The sequence below is a fragment of the Anabrus simplex genome, chromosome 8, assembly GCF_040414725.1.
Source record: "Anabrus simplex isolate iqAnaSimp1 chromosome 8, ASM4041472v1, whole genome shotgun sequence".
Taxonomy (NCBI): Eukaryota; Metazoa; Arthropoda; class Insecta; order Orthoptera; family Tettigoniidae; genus Anabrus; species Anabrus simplex.
In genome coordinates this window covers 135,239,518-135,262,318 of record NC_090272.1, presented here as the reverse complement: position 1 = coordinate 135,262,318, position 22,801 = coordinate 135,239,518, and positions in this window count along the sequence as shown.

Sequence of the window (22,801 nt, the reverse complement as noted above, 5' to 3'; positions counted from 1 at the left end):
TAGCTGCCACCTCCGGAGGCCCGGGTTTGATTCCCGACTATGTCAAAAAAGTTCAAAAGTGGTATGAGGGCTGAAACGGGGTCTACTCAGCCTCGGGAGGTCAACGGAGTAGAGGGGGGTTCGATTCCCTCCTCATCCACTCCGGAAAAGTTGTCCGTGGTTTCACACTTCTCCTCTAGGCAAATACCGGGATGGTACCTAACTTAAGGCTACGGCCGTTTTTAACCCTCTTCTTTGTCTATCCCTTCCAATATTCCCATCGCCGAACAAGGCCCGTGTTCAGCATAGCAGGTGAGGCTGCCTGGGCGAGGTACTGGTCCTCTTTCCCAGTTGTATACCCGACCCAAAGTATCACTTTCCAGGACACTCTCCTTGACGCGGTAGAGGTGGGATCCGTCGCTGATTCCGAGGGGGAAATCAACCCTGGAGGGTAAACGGGTAAAGAAAGAAAGAAATAAAGAAAGTAGTGAGTTTAAAAGGAGTAAATGGAATGGCGTATGGCTTTTAGTGCCGGGAGTATATACGAGGATATGCTCGTCTCACCAGGTACAGCTCTTTTGATTTGACACCCGTAGGCGACCTGCGTGTCGTGATGAGAATGAAATGATCATGAGTGCGACATACGAGTATGCACCCAGCCCCCGTACCAGCAAAAGTAAGCAATGATGGTTAAAATTCCCGATCCTGCAGGGTATCGAAGCCAGGACCTCTATGACCAAAGGCCACCACGCTAACCGTTTAGCCATTTTGTATAGTTTGAACTTATGTGTTTTGGAAACCTAGTATTTACAATGCTCTATGCCTTCCGGTTTGGGCTAGATCATATCTGCTACTTTCATTGACCTGTCTCATTTCCATACCGGTGCCTTTTTTTGCAACCTAAAATTTGTATGTCCTAAATATTGCTAATAATAATAACAACAATAATAATATATTATTATGATCCTAATGTTATTGCTATTGGTTTACTTTTTACATCTAGAATCATTCGTGTTGCGAAATAAATTTACAAAACACAAATAGTTCTACCAAAGGGGTCGGCTATTATTATACTGAGTAGATCATCGCTATCCTATATTGTTAAGTCTTCAACATAATTTCTCATTAACTCTTCTTACGTGAGCGTACGGCAATTATAACACGATCTAGAATTCCCAAAACAATATAAAGGTATATAAAATATGTCTAAAATTTAATTTTGAACATTTATATTAAGCATTTCTTTTGTTAAGAAGTTTGGACCAACTTTAAGAATGGGTTATCCCCAAAATGAATATATTTATTTTATACTTTTGAAGTATTCTTGTCTGAAAAGCCTATGCAGATAGAGTATTTTCTTTATTAAACAAACATGGTACAGTGGAAGAAGGAATGCTTGCCTGAAGAAGTGAAATTCAGACCTTGTTGGGAACAATGTACATTTTCTTAACTATGGAAAGGAATGTTATGACAGTTCTGTGAAGTAAACAGCTTATGGTAGACGTTCGTATGGCTTCGTTTGTTATTAAAGTAAATTTCTTTGACTTTTAACACATGGAAAAATTAATATATTTCATTGATTTAAACATGCTTTTTCTAAAAATCAGTGCTTACAACATCACCTCTGACAAATATTGTGTGTGACCGTTTTTGACAATTCGGAAAATCTGGTAATATTTTTATGATATGATGGAAGAAGGTGAAATCTTAATGTGAAATATGCTGGTGTCGAAGTGGTTAACTGTTTATGGTACTTTTGTGACATTTTCTCCTATTTCCTCTGGACAGTGTACACTATCCTTTCAGGACCATATAGCTTCTCTCCTTCTCCTAATTTAACTCACCCTACCTGCTTATAGACCACATCCACATTTACATGTGCACCATCCCGTAGATTACAAATGAATCTAACATAAGCATTTTGTGGTCGTGGGCGAGCTGGTGGTATCAACTTTTTGAGAATGCCATTCCTCAGCATCTCGTAGGCCATCCCATTCTTTGCCCGCTATATTCAATTTCCTAAAACTTTTACTTCTTCCATGATTATCATCAAGAGGGGGCAAGTAATCTCGTCCTATAATTCAATCAAACAAAAATCACGTGTTCATGACGAAAATTAAGTCGTATCGTGTATGACGACTAGTTTAGAACTGCGATAAGAAAATTGATGGTCTTGTAACTTCTGTCACAGTAGCTAGGTCGTAAATATTATGAGCTTGTAAACAATCTAAAATAAGAGTTACACAAGCAGGTCACTACTGGATACAACGTTTCACCTGATAACATAGAAGTGGTAGCATTTTTGTGGTTTATCTTACAGCTTTTAAAATTTGATAAAGGCAATAATGGGATATAGGCCACCGAGAATTGTGAAACATGGTAGCATGAAGTTATGCAGAACATTACACGGCCTTATTCATTCTCAACATATGATAGCGGATATTTTCTGCACGAATTTATCATTCACTTTTGTATTTAATTTTCTTAATACCGGGCTTTCCGGCTCAGACGGCGTAGCACTGCTTTCCTGAGCCCAAGTTGGCGCTTTCGATTCCACTTCTGTCCGGTGGTATCTGAAGAAACAACTAAAACGGAACCTGGAACTGAGACATAACAGGTATCGAAGTCCGTCCCAGCCTCAATCTCTCGTACCTCACAACGCAAGGCTAAAGGCAGTCGTATAAACTCTGCCTGCAATTCCCACACACCCACGCAACCTAAGACTATAGGCAGACTTAGGACTCTTGACGCTGCGCCAAGCACTCCTCGCCCATGTATTTCAATCGTAGCCATCTGTTACAACTGCCATAAGCTAAAAATTTCGTATACTTCGTGCACGGGAACCACCCACTGCCACAGATGTGGTGGTTATCACGAGCATACTGACTGGGAAGACATCTCGGGACCTGGAGAAGTGTGCAAATATTCAAGGCAGTCATGCCACTTCGTTCCCAGAATGCCCATATATTTCAACAAGACAGTCAAAGCACACATCAAATCTAAACACAAAGTCACACAAGCGCAGACACCCTCATTCCTAATCGGTTAACCACATCCCTCCTCAACCTCCATCCCAGCTCCCCTAAGTCTTTGATTTCAGTACGCTACCACAACTCCTCAATAGCCAGAACCTCCTCATAAGACTTGTTCTGAAGCATTGGAAATAGAGGAATTCGCAGAGGCGGTGTACTGCAGAAGATGCTGTCACAACACCCTACGTTTCCTCCTAAATGAATGCCAACTTCAATATCCAACAGGAGGTAAGTAATACTGGGCGTGATCAAAATTTGGATGGGTCACAGGACAGCGTCTGCCTTTACTAGGTCATTCTAACTTCATTAAGTTAAATACATTTTTCAAATTATCATTAACTAAATTCACGGGAATTTCAGACAGTTTTCAAAATTATTTACATATTTATAAATTCAATTACTTCAACAAACATGGTCTCACAACAAGTCATCAAACGTGTCTCGAAGGATCAGAGGCTGTGATTCCTCTATCTGACACGCAGACCCATACTAACAAAGTATTAACCCATTGAATGCTGAATCACCCGTGACTGATCTCTTAAATACCGTGAATGGAGGAGTCAATTTAAATTACTATGAATGAAATACGAAGAAGGCAGCGAACTCATTTGAGGAGTGTCTGTTCTAAAGGTGTTACTTCTATTTTACGAAAGTTGTGGGAAAAGCGCAAAAAACGTAAAATAAAAAAGGCACATGGAACGTACCCATGATCAGGTTTGGTACAACATTTAAGGAATTACATCTTCCTGGTTTGGATTGTTCAAGGCAATCGATAATATTCAATAGTGCATATGGACGAAATATTTATTTTTTGGAAGTGGAAATAGCACCTTTCGGAAAGACACTCCTCACTTACAGAACGATCTGAGGAGCCCTGCGAACACCGGTACCAGTGCTGGACATGTCATCTTCACTTAAATGACACCCACAACCCTTTCAGGGAGCGTGTTTAAATCGATGAAGTTACCGACAGTTGACAGTAGTAATGCAGAGCAAGTGTCGAAGAATGACACTAAAGTAAAGTAGTTGTGACTTTTCAAGTAAACTTCTCAGTTACAAAATTGTGCTGTTTCACGGGAAGGGGGGAATGCATAATGAAGTTCGTAGTACGCTTGTGATAACTGTTGGGCTATGCTCACGCATACAATTAGAATACGGGTGTCTGTTTTAATGGCAGGCATTAACCACACGCAACAGTGAAAAATTGCTTCTAAAGATTGAGGCAAGGAGCACGCACTACCGTGAAATACATGGGATAAACAAATGGGAACAATTATCTCCACTTGTCGTAGTTTTATATAGAAATATAATCTCAAAAGCGTAAATCGCATGTGAAGATTCAAACGGTTTATCGAAACAGTGTGTCTGCAAAGTATTATATAACAAACAATCATTGATATATTAACGCATAGCTTACTGACCAAATCGCTTGCTTCAAAGGCTTCTGCTGCACAACCGAAAACAGTCTTTAATAACTCTTCCTTTTGAAGAATAGCTTAGAGAAAATAGCATTAACTTTGAAAACTACCTACTGCTACACATCCCGAATAATAATTAATACAGTAACTCTCTTTTCGGAACACCCAGCAAGTGGCTGTGCGGTTTGAGTCATGTTGCTATCAGCTTGCATTCGGGAGATATTGGGTTCGAACCCCACTGTCGCCAACCCTGAAGATGCTTTTCCGTGGTTTCCCACTTTCATACCAGACAAATTAAGGCCACAGTCACTTTCTTCCCACTACTAGCCCTTTTCCGTCCCATCGTCGCCATAAGACCTATCTGTGTTAGTGCGACGTAAAGCAAATTATATATACAACGTATGTGTATTTTCGTAGCCTATCTTTTCGAGAAAATACTATCGCTATATTCCCCAGCGATCATCTCTCCTTTTCAAAGCAATAGCTTAGGGTCAACATCTCTGCATGTTGAATTCTTGAAAGAGAAGTCACGGTTTTGTGGTCCCTTGTGAATTGGGGCTGTAAAGTAACATGCACAGTATCGTCTACCTGCCGTAAGAAGCGATTTAAAGGGACCGCAGAGGTTCTTAACTTGAGAGCTTCTTTTCCGACTCCGACAGTATTAGCTGTCGAGGCCTAGGGAGTCATTTATTTTAACGCCCTTTGTGGCCCTTGTTTTCCTTTAGCCGATACCTTCATTTTCTGGACCCCTTCCATTTTTTCTCTGTTTAGTGTTAAAGATAATGGTTGACCAGTTTTACTTCTCTTAAAATAGTAATCACCACCACCACCACCACCACCATAATTGCTTATGATTTAATGGTAAGAGGTGTGGGACTAAACGAGACCACAGAGTTAGTTACAAATAGAGTATCGTAGACGTACTTAGTTAATTCACAAAGGCTTGCAGACTGAACACTGAGAAGCATAGCGGTCTATGAAAAAAAATATATGGAATATGTGCTTTTAATGCCGGGAGTGTCCGAGGACATGTTCGGCTCACCAGGTGCAGGTCTTTTGATTTGACGCTCGTAGGTGACCTGTGCGCCGTAATGGGGACGAAATAGCGGTCTATAATGAATATGTATATACAAATGTATACATACGTGCATACATATGTGTACATTTCTTGGTTGTCAGGCGACATGAAGCTAGATCTGAAAATAAGAACTCGAATTGAAATTTTAAAAACAGTGTTCAAGGGTATGAAAACGTTACTGTGTGGTTACGTTTGCTATTGTAACTTCAAAAAACGAAATTAAACCCTATGGTGCAACAGCCCCGAAGGGCCATGGCCTACCAAGCGACCGCTGCTCAGCTCAAAGACCTGCAGAATACGAAGTGTCGTGTGGACAACACTACGAATCCTCACGGCCGTTATTCTTGGTTCTCTAGACCGAACAACTTCAACAAAGTATGGTAAAATGCTTTATGGAGTTGGAGGAAGTAGACACACTCCAATTATCTCAGGAATATGTCATCTAATCAATTTGTCTCCTCGTTCCGTAGTGGTGCAACCCTTTTCAGGTAATAGAGATGAGGTGCTTTTAGCTTCTTAACTGCATCCCAGCTCTACTACCAATTTTAAATTTCTGGCATTACCGCGAATCGAACCCAGGCCTGCGAGGTTGACATTTAATACTGATAGCCGTTACATTACGGAGGTCGACCATTGAATCGACGACGACTGGAAATAGTGTGACATGACAATACTCGTGAAATGAGAATTCAGAAACCAAATATAATTTTAAACCAACATCCAGCGCATTCACTAATTCCCAGCACCTATCCAATAGCTACGTGACGTATTCTACGCACTAAAGACCTGATACCGTGGCTCCAATACACCCCTCATTTATTTTATAGCCCTTTCAGACCGAGTACGCACAATTGTGCGGGTTCGTATTTTAGTTATCCCTGACCGTATTTGATGTTTTTTCGGCGCTACACCGGACTGCAGTGATTGTGCAGGACACGTGGCGTGTATTTCAATTGATTTTAGTATGCGCTTGACCGCCAGGGTGAAGGAAGAAGAGTTTAAAAAGCACAGTTGATCGGCGAGATGGCAGGAAGCAGTAGTGCCGAAAGTAAGTATTTATTTACTGTGTTTATATTAATCTAGAAGCTTTACTGAATACCGGAATATATTCAATGAAGTGTGTACATTGGTTAGTGAACGTAAATTTTGAAGCTACACCATCGTACGTGATACAACGAGGTTTTGAATTTTGATACGCACAATTGTGTGGGTCCTGTTTTTCGGATGTTAGTTTTTATTTTGTAAAATAAACTATTAATATGTGTATTGAGGAGCATTTTAGTCAGTTCTTGATGTACATACAAAAATTCACACCTCCAGTTTTCTTTCAGGTCTGAAAGGGATAGCTTGTAAGCGATGAGTTTCTGCACATTGATGTTTGATTATCATTTCTTCAGATAAGACTTTTCTTTCGCTTCCTGGAATGTATTATAAGCTACTTATCATTGTTAAATTCTTTTAAAATATGATCCATATGACTTGTCAGTAGTTTCTTTACCCTCTTACGGGTAATAGGATGTTGTGAACGAAGAATACTAACAACAGAACACACAAATTCTGCCACGTAATGGCTGTAATCCGGTTTATTTTATTCTTAAAAAGAACATACCAAGTCTAATCCTCTTATCACAGCTCCACGTGGGTCTAATTACACCCCACTCCACTCTGTTACCTCCTCCTACAAAGCCTAAGCTGTGTCCTATTTATTCGCTCTCACTGTTGGCAGTGGAACACTAAAAATGAACGTAAACAACAGAATTATCTTCATAACGCTGATAGAGAAACGTTCTTGAAAGTGGTCTGAGACATGTGGTAAACAACGATGTAAATGCAGTGACACTTACAGATCGACCGATGTTAGATTTAGAGGGTTTTAAAATCTCGGTAATGAACCTGTGTGAAGGGGACGTTAGAACTACATTCTTTCAAGGATGGTATTCAATTTGCCAGTCACCCAGCCGCTTCAGTATGAGTCTGGGAATAAACAGGCGGAACTATTTAAGTTTGGCTATCAGTTCTCTGAGGTTAATGAGTATTTTGACATGAAGCATCCGACATTATCCAATTAAATTATCGAAGTAGGCTGTCCATGGAGGTATAGATTAATGTCTGGGGAACTTAACCAGAATCACTGTATGGCTTCGCAGATAACTTCCATTTATAATTTCACTACTGGCGTCTACAACGTTGCTTTATTATTCGATTTAACGATGTCCACATCTTCTAGGTGGGCTGAAACAGATGGAGGTTTAATTGGATCCAACATCAAACCAGGATTATGGGGATTGGAAGTATTGATATTCCTATGTTAGCAGCCCTAATTTATTGGAAGGAGAGGATTCTGTCAGAATTTTAACCTGCCCATATCTCACACCGCATTTCATACACACACGGGAAGTAGGGATTAGCCTATTTATTGCAGGCTGTTTCAGGCAAACTCTAAGTGATATATTTATGTTTTCTTCCGGACTGAACCGTATTGTTGTTTTATGACCTTACGTACAGTTTTCCAACGTTTCGAATACGTTGCAGTATTCTTTGTCAAGCCCATTTCAATAACCCCATTCGATCAGAGATGATGAATTGATTTTAGCCCTTCATAGGCAGGCCCTTCGTGGAGGATGGGACCCACCTGTGAGGCCAGAAGGAGGAAAGTCTGTATGCTGTGTAAGTTGCAAAGGAGTGTAAAGACAATACGATTACCTAGCCCCCGAGCTATGAGAAGTTTTCATCCTAGGTTAAGGTCCCACAAATCAGAAGGAAAACTCGACGTTCAATTCCTCTCCCGCTTGGAATAAAGGCTAGAGCAGTAACTCTGAGCCAAAGTGTCGGACTGTCACTAGCGACGAAAATCATTTATGCAAAATCGTCTTTCTTTTACAATCCGCTTTACGTCTCACCGACACATGTTTTATGGCGACGGCTGAAGAGGAAATGACTAGGAAAGGGAGGGAAGTGACGCGGCCTTAATTAAGGTACATCTCTAGCATTTTCCTCTTGTGAAAATGGGAAACCACGGAAAACTCTGCTCAGGGCTGCCGACAGTAGGATTCCAGCCCACTATCTCCTGAACGCAAGCTGATAGATGCGTGACCCTGACCGCGCCGCCACTTGCTCGGTACATGCAAACTCTAATCCTTGATATGTTTCCTTCCTTTATTACTTTCTTTTCATTTTTACGAATTCCTCTTCGGGATTACCTTGAAATTGAACAACAACTGTAGGTTGCTCCCTTATGTCGGAATTCTCCCGACCTATGTTCCTTTCAAGACTTTCAAAGACGAGTTGAAATTTTTAAGAACTGTGTTGGAAGACACAAGAAAATGCAGGGTAAGAAATGTGGATCTCAGAAATGGAAACGAAGATGACAAATTTTCAGGTGGAATGGAAAGAAATCAAGTGAGATGGTTGGAAAGGGGAACGATACCGGAGTAGTTGATGGAGACTAAGACTGAAGGAGGGATAACATGAGATAGACCTTGACTACGGTAGCTGAACTCGATCAAGAACAGCATAATAAGTAGGGACCTGGACTGGAGCAGATTTGAATAACAGCAACGGTGATTGCACAGAGGAAGATGGAAATGCGCCATTAACATTCTGACCCGGCCGGAACTGGAAAAAAGGAATTGATTATATTGATAATATATTAACGGCAGTACGTTAAACTTTAGAAGTTCTTGAACGATGTCACATCTGTAAAATAATAGTTTATTATTTTTAGAACTGATTTTCTTCTTCAATAGAAATCCCCACTTATCCTTGAGAGTGTTGCAATGATCTGTGCTGACAGAACAGACAGAACGAAGAAAGACGAAAAGAAACCAAGTTTTTCTGTAGAAGGATGAGTTTTTTGGTTTACAATTTGCCTTACGTCACACGGACACAGATAGGTCTTATGGTGACGATGGGATAGTAAAGACTTAAGAGTGGGAAGGAAGCGAACATGGTCTTAATTAAGGTAAAGCCTAATGTGGAAATGGGATACCACGGAATACCATCTTCAGGGCTGCCGACAGTGGGGTTCGAACCCACTAAATCCCGGATGCAAGCTGACAGTTGCGCGGTCCTTGGCGCATGGCCAACTCGCCCGGTAGAACGAGCTTTCATGAAGAGCAGGAGTGTATAAGAGAAGCATTCTTTAAAATTCTGCATTTCCAGCATTTTCCTAATCATGCTAAGAAATTTATTTTGGTTTGAGGTCAATATAAAACATGTATTTCATTCCATGTCGAATTTCATGTGTTTACATTTTTCACAGTAATGTGAAGGATAGAAATTCATCACACTTTATTCAATTACCGCACTCGGTTCTAACACTTAACCCACGTATTTCTGGCATGGCTGGAGCCTCGTAAGCTATTTTAAGTTTTGAACCTGACGCTTTTGAGAAAGAAATCTCAACCCAAGGTCGACAGGGTTTCAAACCTCCGACTTCCCGGTGAGAAGCCAACAGCAAAGCCACTGAGCTAATCACACTACCTTTACTGCAACATAAAAGCATTCTACCCGCAACCCTTTCCAATGCTTGTAAAACAGCTGCTTAGTTTCCAGATGGCTATATTGCTTCATGTGGGCGATTCGATATACTCATCTAACTGCCTTATTCTTTTAAAATTGGCTTACACTTTACACTTTCACATCATGTAAATTCTGGAGCTATACCTTAATTAAGACCCCAGTCACTTTCTTCCTCTCCCTGTCCTGTCCCACTGTCGTTATAAGACCTGTATGTGTCGGTGCGACGTAAAACAAATAGTAAATGGCGTTAACTGTTCTATTGGTGGGCCATGTACTGAATATAATTTGTTCATCGTATTATTATTATTATTATTATTATTATTATTATTATTATTATTATTTATTTATTTATTTATTTATTTATTTATTTATTTATTTATTTAAAATTATTTGGGAAACGGAAAGAATTCCAGAAGACTGGCTAACTGCTTTAATACATCCATTACACAAAAAAGGGAACAAGAAAGATGTCAATAATTTTAGAGGAATTTCGCTGCTTTCGGTCCCATATAAAATGTTGTCTAAAGCCCTTCAAACCAGGGTTGAAGAAAGACTCGATGAAGAACTGGGCGAGAACCAAGCTGGATTCCGGAAAGGCAGATCATGAGCTGAGCAGATTTTTAATCTCAAGAACATCATAAAGTACAAGATGCTGGGACGAAGCAAACATGTTGTAGTCTTCGTGGATTTTAAGAAGGCCTACGATTCGGTAGATAGAGAGACGTTATTCGGAATACTGGAAGAATTTGGTGTGGACAGTAAAACAAGGAATATCATCAAACAGACACTTACCAACACCAAGTCAAAGGTCAAGTTCATGGGTGAAATATCGGAGTCCTTTGAAGTCAAGACTGGTGTGAGACAAGGGGATGGTCTCTCACCAATTCTCTTTAACTGTGTCTTGGAAAAGGTGATAAGGAAGTGGAAAGAAGGAATCCCAGACAAAGAAGCATTCCGTATTGGAAGAGGGGCAGGTGCTATACGGATAGACTGCCTGGCATATGCTGATGATATCGCAGTCTTTGCCAGTGACATAGCAAAGAAAAGAGTGGAACAACTCCATAGCATAGCAGAAATGACTGGACCGCAAATATCATACAGTAAGACTGAATTTTTGACCAACATCAAAGAGGCTCCCCAAATGTTAAAGTTGAAAGAGGGGAAGTCAAAAGAGTAAAGCGCTTCAAGTATTTTGGAGAAATAGTTCAAGAGAATGGATCAGAGAAGCTAGCTCTGATAGAACGAGCGAGAAAAATGGAAACAGCGTATCAGCTCACTAGAGACACCTACAACAAGAAAGCTTTGTCATATGGAGCCAAATTAAGACATCTGGACACAGTCATCAGACCTGAATGCTTATACGCAGCAGAAACATTGGACATGATTGGAAAGGGAGATCTAAGGAACATCAGAAAGAAAGAGAGGAAAATGCTCCGGAAGATCTTGGGCCCGAAAATGAAAGGTGGGGAGAGGAGACTTAGACCCAACAAAGAACTATACCAGAAGACAGAGGAAGTCGTCGTATTGATGAAAAAGCGAAAGCTTCAATTTTATGGACATCTACAGAGAATGGACACCAACCGACTGACAAAAAGGATTTTCAGCTTCTTCAGCCTAAGGAAGACGGAACCAAAATGGTTTCGGGAAGTAAGGACCGACCTGGCCAGGATAGAAGTAGAAAAAGAGGACGTACTGGACAGAAACAAATTTAGACAAAAAGTGAAGGAGTTCAAGGGTTTCCAGGAGACTGGGGAAGAACTTGTGAAGAAGCAGAAGAAGAAGAAGAAGAAGAAGAAGAGAACCTACACAGAAGAACAGAAGAAAGAAGTCAGTGCAAGGATGAAGAAGTACTGGCAGAATGTGAAGTCAGGACTGGTGAAAAATAACGTAAAGACTGTTAAACGTGGTCCATAGATGGCCGGAATGATTATAAATAAATAAATTATTATTATATGCGATTAAGGCCACTATGACTACGCAAAGTACTTAGAGACGTGCATTTCCTTCCTTTGTACCCACATTTCTTTCATTCTTTTACTGTGGGCTTCCTATCTCTCTTCAGACCAGGTTGTTACAGTCTTCTTCTTCGGTCTTTCCTCTCGGTCAACTTACCATTTGTGAATTTTGGCTCTCAAGATTACCCTGTTTTGGACATCAGCTGCTGTAATGCCTGCCTGTTTCAAATCGGTTTTCATTTCCCCAATCCACTTCATTGTGTCTGTTTTAGCTTTACTCCTGTTTTCATAGAGTTCGACTGTTTGTTTGATAAGTCTGTCTCGATGAATTATTTTAATATGTCCACAGAACCTTAGCCTGCGTTTCCTAATGCCACTGTGAATATGTGTGTGTTGTTTGATTTCCTGTCTGCCTCTACGTTGCTATTGTCCGTCGGTGAGTTTTTGGCCTAGAATTTTTCTTATGATTTTGCGTTCCTTTTTCTCAATGTTTTCCTGTTCAAAATTAGCATATCTGATCCACAAAGACATTCTGATTTAACGACTGTATTGTAATGTCGTATTTTTGTGTGTTGGAGTTATATTTTTCTTATAGAGATTGTGGTTTAGTCGATATGCCGTTTCCATCTTTTGGTATCTAATTTCATTAGCTTTTGTTTCGAGTCCTTTTTCCTGAATTATTTCACCAAGATACTTAAATTGTGGTACTCGTTTAATTTTGCCATACTTTGTCCCCATGAATTTTGGTGCTTGTTTGTTGCAGCTCATTTCATTATTTTCAAAAGATATTTGAAGGACGACTTTCTTGGCAATTTCTTCAGAAATTCGATCTGATTTTGGGCTCTTAAAATGTACCGGATTAATATTGGCAGGTCGTCCGCAAATACTAGGCAATCTATCGCTAGTTTGCCTCTGCCTCAAGTGATTGGGTTGTGAAATTTGAGGCCCAAGCGCTATTCTTGTATAACTCTTCAAGGAAGCATTTGTAGAGTAAAGTAATAGTCCATCTCGTTGTCCTATTCGCGTTTTGACTTCAAAGGGATAATAATAATAATAATAATAATAATAATAATAATAATAATAATAATAATAATAATAATAATAATAATAATAATTGTATATTTACTCTTATTACTTCCAGATACTGGATTGGGAATGAGATGAAATGAATGTTGGTGAATGAATTTGGGTAGGGAGATGGGAGGAATCAGCTGTTTTCTATGAATGGGAACGTTCCTGGTATTTGCCTGGAAGTGAAAACGGAAAACCACAGAAAGGCATCCTCAGGACAGCCGACGGTATGTTTCGAATCCACTCGTCTCCCGAATGCGGAGCTGGGCTCCATAGCCATTGGGCGTTAACACGAAAGTGTTTCAGGTATTCGTTATGAAATCATAAAACCTCGCTTTCAGGCCTTATAACGTTAATAATTATGGCAATACGCTGATATTTTTCTACAAAATTAAGTACGATGAAATTCATGTACTGTAACTAAGCCAAACGTACTCGACTACAAAGGCTTAAACTTGAGCAATACCGCTATCACGGAACACGTTATAAAACATAAAATTTCGGCCCAAAGAAGGTATGACTAATGTGTTAACATCTGTTACTGGAATATGGATATTTATACGTAAAGAGAAATAAATTAAATGTTGCCAATCTCTTTCATAATTTCGAACTATGCGTTAAGGAAGTGGCACTCGTGCGAGTAGGTGACACTCAAACACTATTTGTGACGCACGCCACACAACATACTTTAACATTACATTTTAATAAGGAAGTATATCACAATTATTTCTATGCCCATATTTTTTCACAAATGTTATTAGGTTAAAGCGGAGTCTTACCGAGCTCGAAGAGAGTGGGTTCGAACCCCACTGTCGGCAGCCCTGAAGATGGTTTTCCGTGGTTTCCCATTTTTACACCAGGCAAATGCTGGGGGCTGTACCTTAATATACCATCGTCGCCATAAGACCTATCTGTGTCGATGCGACGTAAAGCAACTTGTAAAAACAAGCGGAGCCTCCGTGGCTCAGGTGGCAGCGCGCCGGCTTCTCACGACTAATTTCCGTGTTTCAAATCCTTGTCATTCCATGCCAGATTTGTGCTGAACAAAGCGGAGGCGGAACAGGTTTTTCTCCGGCTACTCCGGTTTTACGTATCATATTTCATTCCATCTACACTCTCCAATATCATTTCATTTCATTTGTCAGTCATTAATCATTGCCCCAGAGGAGTGTGACAGGCTTCGGCAGCCGGCACAATTCCTATCTTCGCCGCTAGGTGGGGCTTCATTTATTCAATTCCTGACCCGGTTGAATGACTAGAAATTGTCTGACGACTTTCATTTTAATTAGATTAGAGCAAGAAAATATATTTTATTCTTAATATGCACTTGTTTTTAAAGTGTAATTTTCAATTTTTGCAAAATAAAATCATGAAACATTTAATCGATTGGATTTATATGTAATTGCAATCTAATACCTAAAAGAAGTCAAAGGAGGAGGTTTTATGTTTTCCGTGGTTTTCCATTCTCTTGCACCAAGGTGAATGCCGGGACAGTTCCTAATATAGGTCACCACCGCCAACAATCTCACCTCTCCGCATATCTCCTTCACCGTGACAAATCTCCTGGTCTGAGAGACGGCGTCACCGTCTAAGGGGCCCGCCTCCCCCTTCAGGGGAGAAATGAAGACACTGAGTAGTACTAGATGATTTTTAAAGGAAAATAACCAATGACACATGAGAGAACAGAAAATAATAGACACGACCTTAATTGACAGACAAGTCAGAAAAAGTTTGCCGTCCCTGCGTTGAGGTAAATCCTTTCTCGTTGGACACAGGTAATTTCTTGCAATGTTGCTAGTCAACGAAATACAATGAACACTAACTGTTATTCACACTGGCTGTAGTACGGCAAGCACACAAGAATAGCTAATGCGCAAGTTAATCATGTTCCTGATTTACATAAATGTAATTAACTCATTTCCAGTTGCAGAGCGTTTGTACTTCAATCCCTCTCTCATTTCCGTCTGAGTTCATCCATTGATGCATCATATGAGAGCTTATTCGGAATAGTAATTTTACTTTCAATCCGGTTTCTTTGATCACTTTATCTGATTGTGGATGATTAAAGAATGCCATGTTCGATTATAGGAAGACGAATTATACAACCCTTTTCAGTATCCTATTGCCAGTAACGGAGAGGTGAGCATGCGAGTCTCTGGGTTCGATTGTGTCCGATATCGATGGATGTTTGAAGTAAAGAAAGGACGTTGGAATTTTATTCAGAGCCTTATGGATGCGCTCGAAGAAGAGAAAAATATCTACACGAGTGGTAGGCTTATACGCTGACGTAGTAATATTAAAGGGTCTAACAAAGGAAATGTCATATAATTGCGTTAATATTACCTACATAAAAGAAGACGTGGAAAACATTATGCCTTACCTTCTGTATTTGATGTGTTTTAAGCGCGCAGAGAATATTAATTGTGATGTTCAAGATGATTACATTTTTTCACCAACTTCTGAATGTCTCCGAAAATATTAGTTCTATGTTTCCAACTTGTGATCGCCTCAGGGCCACATTGGAAACCTTAGGTAAGGACGCGGACCGCTCTTTAATTGTGGGCCAATTTTCGTAAAATTATGCAAATAGAACAGAGTTACCGGTATTAAATAATATGCATAGTTCAACTGAAATGAAGATTTTATCGTTTTATTTGCTCAAAGCACTATTTTACAATTGCATGCAAGAATGAAATTAAACATAAACACTATTATACCAAGTAAAATTGAATTTGTGTGAAGAGCACCCAACAATGTCAGTTCATTGGAATTATTTGAAAAATTGTAAAAAAAAATACAAAATTACAAAATTACAAATTACAAATTAAAAAATTACAATTTAGTGGAGGTAGTGTGAATGGAATGATGACATACAGTTGAAAGAGCCTAGAATCCCAGCAATATACTTCCAGAAGAACTTCCCTGAAAATTTCTTCAAGTGTGCAGCACTATGTACTAGTGAGAGAACAACACAGAATTGAATCCGCTTCTTACTCCGATGACAATTAAAGTATTTCCTGGTATTAATTGCATGCTACGTTGCATGAAATGTCCACAGCAAGGCTGGCATGGAGTGCAAGTTTTGGTATGGATCCCATAGCCATTTTCATAATGGTTAAGACCCAGCAATGAAATTTGTGAGGGCTCTCTTTCCTCCGAAGTTTAGACATTCATTTTTCAAATCAAAAATAATCTATTCAGACCAAGTGAATACTTAAAAAGAGGAAATAATATTAAAAGATGAATTAATTCTGATTTGGGCCTGTAAAGGGTATAAAAATTTATACATTTTTGAACGATCTATTGAGCTTCAACAATTTTCCCGTTAAGTCGTAAGAAACAAACAAACAAACAAACAAACAAACAAACAGATAGCCAGACAGACAAGTATTGAACTGAATCTACTTTTCACTTTTGTATACTTACTTCTTTCTCTTCTTCTTCTACTGCTTCTTCTTTTTCTTGTTTTTGGTTGGCCATATAGAGGCATGTACCCATAAAACGGGCACTCCCGAGATCACTCATGGTTGGCTCGCCTGACTCGTAGAATTTAATATTTTTTAAAATATGTTTTTAAAAGACCTCGCGGGCCGCCATTTGGAAACCCCTATTCTTGATCATTTGACCCTGTTGATCAGGAAAGTGACTGTGTGTGCCCAACCCGTGTTCCGTTTCTCTCCCGGTTGTCGGGAATGAAGTGAGAACTGCTCCGTCAGGTAGTTGATGACATTGTTGAAGAGTGATGGGCTCAGTACTGACCCCTTATGTACGCTCTCATCAACACAGAAACTGTCTTCAACACCTGTACTTGTTTTCCCTTTAAAATATTAGCGTAGGTACAGTACATATCTAGGACCGTCTTCACATACACCTCAGGGACTGTTTGATGTCGTAGTGTTGCCCAGAGGAGATCTCTAGGAACTCAATCAAGGGCTTTCTCCAGAACGATGAATACCTTTTGGAGGTCTTTACGTACTTCACGGTGTTTCTCAATCAAGGTCCACAGAATCTGGATCGGATTATAAATAAAATTATAATTTTGTCTCTACACTTCAAATTTTGGTTTCAAACTTACATTCGCATTTGTTCCGTATTAGGTACACAAAAGTCAAAATTACGTAGAGCTAAATTTTGCATGTCTGTGTAGATGTTTTTCCCAACATGCCGGGAAGGAAGCTCGACAGAATTTCCTCAGACTCAGTATTTAAGTTCACGAATATCCGAAGATAGAGTAGACAATGGCGTTACAATATAAAGGGAATCAAAACAGAAAATACTAAATTTATCCACTAACTAGCTGGTGTACCCGTGCTTCACTACGGGATTCTCTGAAAGACTGACTTCGTGGCTTTCCTAACTGAAGTCAACGTAGGTCATTACAGAAACGTCAGTAGGAAAGTAGCGATTAAAAGCAATGTTATCATATAAAATACTCGATCAAATGAAAAACTGCACATTTTCTCACTTTTAAAAAGTAGTACTACGGTGCCGATCTAACAGTCCAAAGTTCCAGAGCTGGAATGACCAGGCCGCAGACAGCCGTGGCCACTCCTCTGCCATTATTCTGGTTAATATGCATACTGCTCACTCCAATCAGTGCCTCAGAGTAAGAATTGAACAGCTCGAATGCTATGATGAACCAGTGCGTTACGTACCAGTAAAAGCAAAGCAAAGTCATCTCCGTACAGGCCATGGAGGCCCTTGGAGGGGTAGAAGGTAAAGGCTTCCACCATTCGTAACCTCGGCACGTGATGGGGTAGCGTGGTTAGCTTTACGCCCGGCCGCCTTTGCCCCAGGAATTAACCTGGTACTCATTTTTGGTGTAGGCTGAGTGAACCTCAGGGCCATTTGCACCTCCGGAAGTGGAAATCTCGTTTCTTAAATTTTACGACTTGCTGACGGGGATTCGAACCCACGACCTTCCGGGCGAACCGAGCACGCCTTTACCGCCTCGGCCAGGCAGCCCCTCGTTACGTACCAGTAGTATCAGAAAATTTAGGAACCAGAGGAATGGCATGCTAAAGAACAAGGTTATCTTCCCGCCAATATTCAGGCAGACTGTTACACACGGTACGACCGGGCGAGTTGGCCGTGTGGTTAGGGGAGCGCAGCTGTGAGCTTGCATAGTGGATTCGAACCCCACTGTCGGCAGCCCTGAAGATGTTATTGCGTGGTTTCCCATTTTTACACCAGGTAAATGCTGGGGCTATACCTTAATTAAGGCCTAGGCCGCTTCTTTCACACTCCAAGCCCTTTCCTATCCCATCGTCGCCATAAGACCTAACTGTGTCGGTGCGACGTGAGACAAATTAAAGAAAAAGTACTCGGTACGTATAAGTAATCCTATCTATCGGAGATGAATGGCAACAGAAGACACAAAGCACATCACAACAAACAATGGACAAAATAATGTTATTGTTGATACATCTTATGAGCTTTCTATATTGTAGGCCTTCACATTTAGTTTTCTTTCGACTCTGTGATATTAGGGCGTCTTATAAACTTATTTATAGCGTAGACTGTAGTTCCTTATTCTCCGACTTTACATACCGATTTTCATTAAATCCTGTTTACCCATTTTCTCGTGACTCGGCGCTGATATGGACTTAGTAACAAAAATCCAAATTCATGAATATCTCTGTGATCATACCTGGTATGGTAACAATGTACCGTATAAGATATAAATGGTCGGTATTCATCGATACGACCACTAACAACATAACTATTTAGGAATTACATTTTAGGACTTCCCCAAAACTATTAGTTTTCTCAGCGTGAATAATATTTATGACCTACATTGTAGAGACTTTGCCTACCGATTTTCGTTAAGATACGACCATTAATAACATATGAGAATTAAATTTAGGCCTTCCCCTAAGCTACAGTTTCACTCGGTATGAATAAAATGGTTTATAGCCTAGATTATAGCGACTTATTCTCCAACTTTCCATACCTATTTTCATTAAGATAAGACAACTAATAAAATGAATATTTGAGAATTAAATTTTAGGCCTTCCCTTGAAGTACCATTTCGGTCAGCGTTAATAAAATTATTTATGGCCTAGATTGTAGCGACTTCTTCCCCGACTTTGCATACCGATTTTCATTAAATTCTCTTCAGCCTTTTTCTCGTGATGCGTGTACATACATACGTACAGACAGACAGACAGACAGACAGACAGACAGACAGACAGACAGACAGACAGACAGACAGACAGACAGACAGACAGACGACAGACAGACAGACAGACAGACAGACAGGCAGACATTACGGAAAAGTAAAAATTGTATTTCCTTGTTACTATGAACACGACTGATACAGAAATACCATCTTTTTTTTAAATTCTGAGCAATGTACAGACAAAACTCTTATTTTATATATAGATATTAGCTGTATCAAAAAACTGTACAAATTTAAATTTGTGTAAAATATAATTTCCGATAAAATTTTTGATATTTAATATTTATACAATTTGTGGCCTCCGTGGCTCAAGCGGCAGCGCGTCGGCCTCTCACCGCTGTGTTCCTTGGTTCAAATCCCGGTCACTCCATGCTGGACAAAACGGAGGTGGAGCTGGTTTTTCTAAAGGTACTCCGGTTTTCCCTGTCATATTTCATTCCAGCAACACTCTCCATTATCATTTCATTTCATCTGTCAGTCATAATCATTGCTCCAGAGGAGTGCGACAGGCCTCGGGCGCCGGCACAATTTCTATCCTCGCAGCAAGATGGGGTCTTCATTCGTTCCATCCCTGGCCCGGACAATGACTGGAAAACAGGTTGTAGGTTTTCATTTTCAATATTAACACAGTTTGTTCCTTAGGCCCTATGACCTAGATGTTAGGCCCCTTCAATCAACAAGCAACAATCAAGCAATTTTTCCTTGCGAATAATAATAATAACACCGGAGAATTCAAGATTATCACATTTTCGCATAACGGAAATATTAGTTCCAAAAGATGTACATAACAACAGTTAATGAAAGTATAGATTTTCAGTTTTTTATGTCTGATAAGTGTTTATCTCTCGAACTTAAATGACGCAGGTATTCCAAAGTTTAGGCATTTTTTGCGAAGTATATCACTGGTGAGCTTCGCTGACGTGGAAATAATGTTTAGTCATCACACTAATTTGTGGTTGTTAATGACTGTCCTTTTTAAACTTAAAATCACACGTGATGATTTATTCTTGACGGTCAAGAAAATTATTAAGAAATGTGTGGAAATGAGAAGAAAAACATAAAGGAACAATATTTCGTCAAGCGAGAGAAAAATGAATCATGAAAGAGGAATGCTTTAGTACCACTGAGCCGGAAATGTGATGACCTAGAAGTAATTAAAATTTTTCAACAATAACGTTACACTCAGTGACTATTGTTAGCCGAAATGTGCTTTGTCCCTTCTGTTTCTGTTCCCTCTAGATTGCCTTACTGACCCAATAACACAGAAACTGCCTTTTCATTGACAAGACAAAACGAAGTAACAAAAGTTTGAAGAGTAGAGCCAAAATTATCATTTTATTTATATAGGGTGATAAGGAAGATACACAAGCAAACGTAATATACACTGGTTCAAATCACTATCGTTTTGTATACAACCGTATGCTTCTAGGACTTCAGTTACGTCGGTGGATGTTGAGTAACCTTTCGTCGTACCAGTGACCACGGCTCTACCGTGGCTCTACAGCTCTGCATTCCGACCGACCAACCGAGCAGAGTGAGCTTCGGCTTACCAGTAGCCACGGCTCTACCGTTGCTCTACAGCTCTGCATTCCGACCGACCAACCGAGCAGAGTGAGCTTCGGCTTAACAGTAGCTACGGCTCTACCGTGGCTCTACAGCTCTGCATTCCGACCGACCAACCGAGCATAGTGAGCTTCGGCTTATCAGCGGCCACGGCTCTACCGTGGCTCTACAGCTCTGCATTCCGACCGACCAACCGAGCAGAGTGAGCTTCGGCTCATCAGGAGCCGCGCTCTACCGTGGCTCTACAGCTCGTCATTCGGCAGGCCGAAATGGCTATTCCCTCCGTCGACTGTTGTGAGAATTTTTTTCGGTACTTTTCCATTCTCCTGCACTAAGGCGAACGCCGCAACAGTACTTAGCATAGGCCACGCTCGCCACCCTTCTCACCTTCTCCGAATCAAATCGCCGTGACCTGAGGGACGGCGTTACTGTTTATGAAGCCCGCCGTTCCATTCAGGGACGAAATGAAAACTTGTGCAATAGCAGTTTCCTCTTCTAGCAGTTTAACGCAACACTAACCCATCGAAGGTTTTCGGCGGCGCAAGGTTGGGAAAGGGCTTGGATTAAGAGGAACCGGCCGCAGCTTTATTTACGGTACAACCCCAGTATTCGCCTGGTGAAAATGGGAAACCATGGAATCCATCTTCGGGGTTGCTGAACCCACCATATCCCGAATGCAAGATCATAGCTACATGACTCTAGCATCATAGCCAACTCGCTCGGTGTAGTAGTAGACAGCAGTTACGCATCCAAGCCGACGTTAGTCGTAATTAACACTCTTAAAATTCGCAACGTATGAATAAATGTGAATAATGAGTATGTACGGGACCTCTTCGTACTGCAACCTACGAGCACTCTGTTGATGAGAGCGCCTCGTGTAACAGAGTCTACGTTGGACCGGCCGAGAAACAACGTAGTGATAGCTTTCGCAGTAATCAACTTTGACTTGACCTGTGTCACTTGCTAGAGGCAAAGCAATACGATGTGCATTCTCCTTCATCAATGATAAACTGTGATTAAGAAATAGTTATAGTGTACTGAACCATACTTCTCTCCTTACAATTCTGCTTATCATCACTTCAGTCACCTCCATGCGTTCTAATAATAATGTTATTGAATTTTCTCACGAACTACTTTTACGGTTTCTGGAGACGATGAGGTCCCGCAATGTTGTCCCGCAATTTAACGTGCCAGTAAATCTTCCGACAGTAGGTTGACGTATTTGAGCACCTTCAAATACCACCGGACTGAGACAGGATCAAACCTGCCAAATTGGGCTCCGAGCGTTTTGGCGTAGAGGAGAGACCAACCCACAGAGCTGAGAGACGTCTTGTTTTTCCAGGAGATGTCCTTTTTTTAGTCCAAATCTTTTATCCGGATTCTTATTTCCTATCAGTCCTCTATTATCCTATTTTTTAGAAGGGTTTAACGTCAAATGTACATTTCATCCACGGAATCGACAGTGCATGTGTTAAGAGCATTAGACTATCGACAGTTAAAATCCATAGACGAAGTGCTTTTAAACAGTTAAAAGATCTAGTGTTGGTATTAATATTTCTGAGCATTTAAAAGGGGGCAGCATTGAAAAAGAGATCACATTATGCGCATATTTTTGTCCTTTACTCCATGAAATACCTCTTCGCTACCGAAATTACTTCCTGCACATGCCGTTGCATGCCTCTAAGCCTTCTACGCTTATTATGTTGTGCTAAGAGACCTTTCTTTAAAATTTAACTGCGGTAGATAGGCCAAAGGAAACTGTAAATTCAATAAACTATAGGCACTAATTGTGTGAAAGTGAAGAATTAAGATTACAATGGCTTACAGGAGATGGGATCTTACCCTATGTGCTTATGTATTATGTACTGACACTTTGTTTCGATACATAAAATCTTCATTCATAAATTGCGACGTGTCCTTTTTTCTCCAAGCTGAGGTCTGTCAGCCCTACTCACCCTGTGTAGGTAATCAACCAAGGTTTGAAATTCAATCTATGACAAGTC